Genomic DNA, 7,371 nt, shown 5'->3' with positions numbered 1-7,371 from the left:
GGGGTGGGGTGGTGGGAAGAAAAGTCAGGTGGGTAATTCTTGCCTTTTATTTGAAAACCAAGGACTTTTTTTCCCCCCACTCGGAACACTCATAACTACCTTTTGCTTTTATCAAACTGATTAAATCCCAGCGCTGCACCAAATGGAATCAATTTAGCAAACACACTTATTTCAAGACACCAGACTAAAGCAGGGCCAGAGGCACTTTAGAGAGAAGCCTGGCTTTGGGATGGGGAGATATCTCTCTCTCTCTCTCTCTCTCAATCTCTCTCTCTCTCTCTCTCTCTCTCTCTCTCACACACACACACACACACACACACACACACACACACACACACACACACACACACACACACACCAGACTATATTTCCTCATTTGTAAAATGAGGAATTGGGCTAGATGGCCTCGGAGGTCCCTGCTAGCCTGAGTCCTGGCATCCAGTGACTAATAAGACAATTATCACAGGTGACTCTCTATTCTAAGTCACCTGTCATTCCTCCCCTATGAGGCAGCAGAGATTGCTGGAGAAGAAGGGATTGATGACTATTAAAACAACGACAACACAACAACAACAAAACAGCACCCAACTTCAAACAGATCAAAAAATCCCATCTGCTAAAGAGGAAAAGGAACAAATATTAAGGAACCTTGTGGGCCATAAGGAGAGGAAATCTCTTTCCATGAAGAGAAAGTATAAAATAAAAAGAACAGAGGAGCTGAGGCAGATTTAAGGCAAATTAATAGGAGCCAAAGACTGTGCAGGAAATTTTCCACCTTCTAAATTAGATTTCTCCAATTCATCCATTGAAGGCTGATGGGATTCTCTCATTGCTCAGGCTGGCAAATCAAGGGAGGAGGAATATACTTAGTAAAGAGCTCTTTAAATTCCTGGCATGAGTGCCCTAGACAGTATTTTCCTCAGTAAGAACCAAATTTTAAAAGGGGGCACCCAGCTGACTTTGGTGCCAGCATGGGGCATTTCCAGAAAGAAGAGGGCAGAAATGGGATTCTCAAAGCATGGGGACCACGGATCTTCATGTAACCAGTCCCATCTTCCTCCCTGTTGGTCGGCTTGCACCCGTCCCTTCTCCTGGGGCTCAGTAGGGTACCATTCGACATTCCCCACCTCAGGCCATAACAGATTTATAACCAGGTCTCTAGTTCATGGGGGTAGAATAAATATGTCTCTATGCTACACAGTAGACAATCCCTAGAAAGTGAATGTCCATCCTTTTTAAACAAACCTAGGTTCTCCAGTTCTAATTCAAGCAATCCTCCCAGTTTTCATTACCATATTCTATGGTAAGTGCCAAAGGAATGAGGACAAGTGTTATTCCCATGAACAAAGAGTCCTAGGATTTATAGATTGATGGTATCTCAGAGATCATTTAGTCCAATACTTCCATTTCACAAAGAAGCAAACTGAGGTCAAGAGATTAAAAAAAAAAAAAGCAGGGGGGAAAGAGACTGATTTAAGTAACCTGAAGGGAAGAGAGAAAATCAGAAGAGAGTAAGTGAAGACTGAGAGGATTCTCATTTCATGTAATGTGTGTAGGAGACGATAAGTAGACGGGTCTGGTTGGGACAGAAGTCTTATGTCTGAGAATGCTGGGAAAAGATTAGGAAGGTAGGTCAGGACCTCATTACGGAGAGCTCTGAATGCCAGGCAAAGGCATTCCAACACTTCACAAGACAGCTAGCCATTATCCATCCACCAAGTCAAACATGGACAAGAGTCCAATTTAACAGAACACCACTCCAATGAGCAGGACCACTTGATAAACAATGAATTCCAGGCAAGCTCAGAGCTCTGAACAAGAGAAGGAAAACAAAAACAAGGGTTCAGCACTGAGAGGACCACAGATTAACACTGACACACTGTTACCAGGCAACCCAGAGGTACACTGGCATAACAAGACAGAAAATGCGTGAAAAAAGTCAACACAAGGAAACCAATTGAACTGATAGTGAATTATTGAAATAAGGGAGATTGCAAATTAATTCTACACACACAAATATATAATAGCTTTTCTCAGTTTATAGGCACTCAGAATCAAGGCTCCAGATCCATACACTGGGGGTCCCGAACAGCAACTTTATAAGTCACTGAAGGAAAAAATAGCACCTGACCACTAAAAACAACAAAATCTTCCCAGAGAATATTCCATCTTTTGATTTGGGCTATACCTATATACACTAAGCACTGAAGGAAAAGCCAGATGCTTTAAAAAAAATTTTCCCTGGAGAATTTTTTAAAAATTGAGAATATTTGGTCATCCTAACAGCCCAAACATATCTTACACATTTCCACTGGCAGCACATTCCCACAGGAGATGGTTGGAGGAAACATTATCACAGAGTACTGATATCCTGCCCACCCCAAGTCAAACACTGGCTTCAGCCTCAACTGTATTTTCATTTGAGAAATGCTTGCGAGAAAAGGAATTGTCTTTAGCCAACTAGTATTATTACATATGGTAACATAAACCTAAAAAAAAATGTTTGCAAGAGTAAATGTGGATTTGAAGGCAAGAAAAAGCTTTGGGGGCAGCTGGGTGGCTTAGTGGATTGTGAGACAGGCCTAGAGACAGGAGGTCCTAGGTTAAAATCTGGCCTTTTCCTAGCTGTGTGACCCTGGGCAAGTCACTTAACCCCCATTGCCTAACCCTTACCACTCTTCTGCCTTAGAACCAATACACTAAGATGGAAGGTAAGAGTTTTAAAAAAGAAGCAGCAGCAGCTTTAGTTTGGTCTATATGCTTGCCAGGAGATAGACATTCTAATTGAATGTTCCACATTTTGAAAATGTGCTTTGTTCCAATCACAAATTTAGAGTTTCAGTTATTATTTACTTTAAGGTTTTAAATATTTGAAGTACACTGCAGATAATATTTTACATTCTCTTGTAGACCAGTGGTGTCAAACTCAAATAGAAGCAGGGGCCACTAAACCCTACTAAATCCTAAAGATCCATAGGGGTTACATATTGACTTAGAAAATTATATATTGTTCTATTGATATTTTTATTTATTTTGTTTAATATTTCCCAACTACATTTTATTCTGGTTCTTAAGGTAAAGCTGGCATGTTTGACATCTCTGCCCTAAACAGTAGGGTAATCATCATGTCAACCACTGTTGTGCTTCTCATGTCAAGAAGAAAGGCAAGGTGGCCTGGGAAGTCTTTCCAATCACCTGGAAAAAATTCCAACGCTCACCATTAACAAGCAGTCAAATTAGTTCATTTAAACATGGCTATATGAACTGAATTGCTGGTACCTAGCCATCACCGTTCTCCCACCAAAAACTCCCTCCTTATAAATTCTCTAATTATTGATGGTATCCCCAGCACCTGGTCTCTGACTAGAAATTTGGAAGTCTCCTCCAACGCCTCTGTCTCCCTCATCCCATATATCTCAGTGACCAAGTCCCAACAATTCAATCTCCCTAAGATCTCTTCTATCTGTCCCTCCATCTCTACTCCCGCTGCAATCACCCTGATTCAGGATCTTCTCTCTTCTCATCTAAATTACTGTAATAGTGCCCTAACTGGTCTTCTTGCTTCCATTCTATTTCCTCTCCAATCCATCCTTCACACTCTTACACAAATCATCTTCCTTATGTACCACTCCACTCATGTCACTCCTATGATCAAAAACACTCAGTGACTACCAAATGAAGTATGACTCCTGCTTTTGACATTAAAGGTCGCAATCTAAAACCAATCTATCTTTCCACTTTTATGCCTTCCAGCCAAATCAAGCTTCTCAACCCATCTGATTTCTCATCTTGCCCTATCCAATCTTTGGACCTTTATTTACAACATTCTCTACATCTTGGACACTTTATCCCCAACCGGTGAAGTCTATCCCTTCTCTCAGAGGGAGGGGGAGGGATTAAGCCTTTATTAAGTACCTTCAATGTTCTGGGCACTGTGCTGAACTCTTTATAAACATTATCTCCTTTGATCTTCTCGGCAGCCTTGGGAGGTAGGTGCTATTATTTCCATATGTAATATGTAAAATATTATATTTTACAGTTGAGTAAACTAAAGCAAACACACGTTAAGTGACTTGCCCAGGGTCATATTACTAGTAAGCATCTGGGGCCAAATTTGAATTCAGGTCTTTTTGACTCAACATCTACTGTGTCACCTCGTTGTCCCTGGGCCCCAGTGAAGTGGTTTCACATCCTCCATGAAAACTTCTCTGATCTCCCTGGTCAAAAAACACACTCTCAAGTCTCAGATTTCTCCTAGTCCTTTTTGTTTAGACCTCAGTTTTGCAAATAAGAAATATTTGTATACACATTTTTCTCCACTTGAAAGAAATGTTAATGTCAAATCTAGACCTCTGCAGAACCTGAAATATTTTTTTGCACACAACAGTTTCTTAATAATAGATCCTTATTAAATACATGAACCACTACTGCTGTAATATAGGCAGAAGGAAAGCATAGGACTAGGCTTGACTTTTGAGCTCAATGGTTCAATTCATTTCCATTCAAAGAATATTTATTAAGCACCAATTATGGGAACTGTGCTAGACACTAAGGCTATAATAATAAAAAGAAAATAGTCTCTGACCTCAAGGAGGTTAGAGTCTACTGAGAAGAAACAATATGTTTACAGAAAAATAAAATATGCACAACAATTTGTTGGGGAGGGGGAGAACTAGTAATTGGGGAAGATCAAGAAAAGTCTCCTACAGCAGATGGCACGAGCCAAGATTTAAAAATGAGCTAGAGATTCCTGGAGTCACAAAACCTCCCAGGGGAATGGATCAGAAGTCACATGAGAACCCTGACGGAGCCCTTGCTCAAATACATGGTGCCGAAATGGGCTAAATATCTAGCAATGTGAAATCCAGACGTGAAAGGTTACAAGCAGATCGCAGCTTCCATTCCAAACAGGAAAGCAACACTCAGTGGACTATCCCCACTCAGAAAGAGGTCCTGTCCCCACACACACACATACGCACACAGGCGCAAGCTCGAGAACACACAACACATCTGCATACATGTCTGTTGAGGGAGTCAAAGGAGCCTCCTTCGCATGTGGATAAAGGAAACAGGCCAGATCTCTGCAGGTTCCATTTTTGTGGGCGGCCCGATTCGCCTCTTCCCATCCCCATCCCAGATGGCTGAAATAGGGCCCTGCACCAGGTGACCTCTCCAAGTTCCTGCTGCCAGGCCTGGCATTATATGTCCGTTTCACATTGTCGGCTCTCCTAAGGGCAAGGACCACATCTAATCTCCTGGTTGTTAAATCATTATATCATATAGCAACCCTGCTCTTGGCCAAAAGGAAGAGAGGAAAGAAAGAGACTTGAGTTTTGAGAGAAGGGGTGGGGGTGAGAAAGAGAGAAGAAGCGAGGGAAGGGGAGAGACAGACAGACAGAGGGGAAGAGAAAGAGAGAAAGAAGGAAGAGAAGGGAGGGAAAGAGAGAACGAGAGAAGAAAGAGAAGAGAGAAAGAAGGAAGAGAAAGAAGAAAGAAAAGTAGGGAGAGAGAGGGGGAAAGAAAGAAAAGAGGAAGAGAGAGAAGGAAGAGAGAGAAGGAAGAAAGAGGGGAAGAGACAGAAAGGAGGAAGAGAAAGAAGAAAAAGAGAGAAGAAAGAGAGAGAGAGAAAGAGAGGGAGCGAGAGAGAAAGAGAGAATCCTAATACACAAAAAAATTATTTGGTCCAGCATGTAGTTAATGGTGTTGGCTTCCCAAGCCTTACAACTTAATAAAATTGATCTCACTGCAGCACTGTAATGAAGAACAGTAGGATAAAGCTACCCTCGAACCATGAAAATTGTATAGTGTTACCTCCTTGTGACCTCCTAAGGCTGTGGCCATTCTACCCTCTCCAAGCTGTCCTTTGTCTAATCCTGACAGCAGCCTGGATAGAGGAGATGGCAGACAGGGAACCATTTTCTGGGGGAAGAGTTGTAGATTTGGTTTTTTGGTTTTTTTATATTGGTTTTTCCCCCCCTTTCCCAGTATAGAAAGGACAGAAGGGGAGGGATCCTTGGAACCCCGGAATGCCTTCCCCACACAATAAATCATGCTAACCAAGATGCACGCAGAGTCCCTCTCCTTCTAATTGCACCCCAGACCTGCAGTACAGGAGGAGAGGGAGGTCATTAGGAATGTAAATGACCAGTGACTAATGTAGCTAAGCCCAAGAAGGAGAAAGGAAGAGACACTCGGTATATTCCCCAATAGCCTGTGTTTCAAAGGGCCCCCAAACTTAAGAGGCAGTCAGACTCTGGCCATTTGAATGGCTGCAACAGTCTATTCGGTTTAAGTAGGGGAACAAAAGAAGGACAAGATGGCACGAGCCACACTGGGGCAGGGCACCTAGGCAAACCAAACCCCCACCTTTCCAGCTTGCCTGGGAGCACAGAAATCACAGAGGCTTTAGCTCCTTTCATGTACACCTCGGTGGCTTCCCTGAGCAGCTGTCCTGGTGCAGCATTCCCCAGTCAGAGGCCTAATTCAAAGATGCCACCCCCCCATCTTCTCTTCCCCTAGTTGTTCAGAGGAAACCAGGAGGAAATCTGCCACCTTTCCCTCTAGCCACTGCATTTCCCATGAATGGGGAGATTGTGGAAAACCTTTAAAAATTAACAAGTTCCTAGGGCATGGAGAAAGACTGGTAAGTGGCTGTATTTCGGGGAATACTGAAGTGGTATCTCGAGAAAAGAAAGCATGTCTGATGGAGTGTTTTTCACCATTTTGTTACTACTATGGGAGAAGCAAAATGGTAACTCATCAGGCTTCCAGGAATAAGGCCCTGATCAAATATCATATATGCAGGCTGGTAGGGGAAAGGAGAAGGAGGCCTTCCTCTAATTCACCCATCCCAAAGAATGACTACAAACAGAATAATCTCTCCATTTACTACTAGGAGAAAATCTACCTCATATGTCTGACTTTTCTTTCTCTCTGACTCAGTCCCTCCCACTGTCTCTCCTCTCTAACTCTGTTTTTTCCCCTCTCTTTTCTCACTCTTTCCTCTCTCTCTCTCTCTCTCTCTCTCTCTCTCTCTCTCTCTCTCTCTCTCTCTCTCTCTCTCTCTCTCTCTCTCTCTTTCTCTGTCTCTATCTCCGTCACTTTGGCTGTCCCTACGCCTCACCCCAAAAAAGTTTGGTTTGGTGGGGAGAGGTTTATTTTTCCCTCCAATAATTAGATGTTTGGAGATCCCAGAAACTTTGACTCGAGTCAGACCAGACATGACAATAATTGAACTCATAGATCATCACACCAAGACTTCTTTGTGGGGTTGTACAGTAGAATGAAGTCTGCAATCCCCAACCACTAGTTTCCTACCTTCTAGATTGTTCTGGATTTGAATGGGGAGTCACCTGTGGTCTCAAACAACCT

At 42.7% G+C, this 7,371-nt stretch overlaps 1 protein-coding gene across 1 annotated transcript in view; it reads right to left on the bottom strand.

The window, feature by feature from the left end:
- ZNF423 (zinc finger protein 423) overlaps positions 1-7,371 on the bottom strand; it is a 350,075-nt gene that overhangs the window by 295,959 nt on the left and 46,745 nt on the right. The gene's annotated exons all lie outside the window — the stretch shown is intronic.

The sequence above is a fragment of the Gracilinanus agilis genome, chromosome 2 (genome assembly GCF_016433145.1).
Source record: "Gracilinanus agilis isolate LMUSP501 chromosome 2, AgileGrace, whole genome shotgun sequence".
NCBI classification, from domain to species: Eukaryota; Metazoa; Chordata; class Mammalia; order Didelphimorphia; family Didelphidae; genus Gracilinanus; species Gracilinanus agilis.
This window is presented reverse-complemented; position numbering and strand designations above follow the sequence as displayed.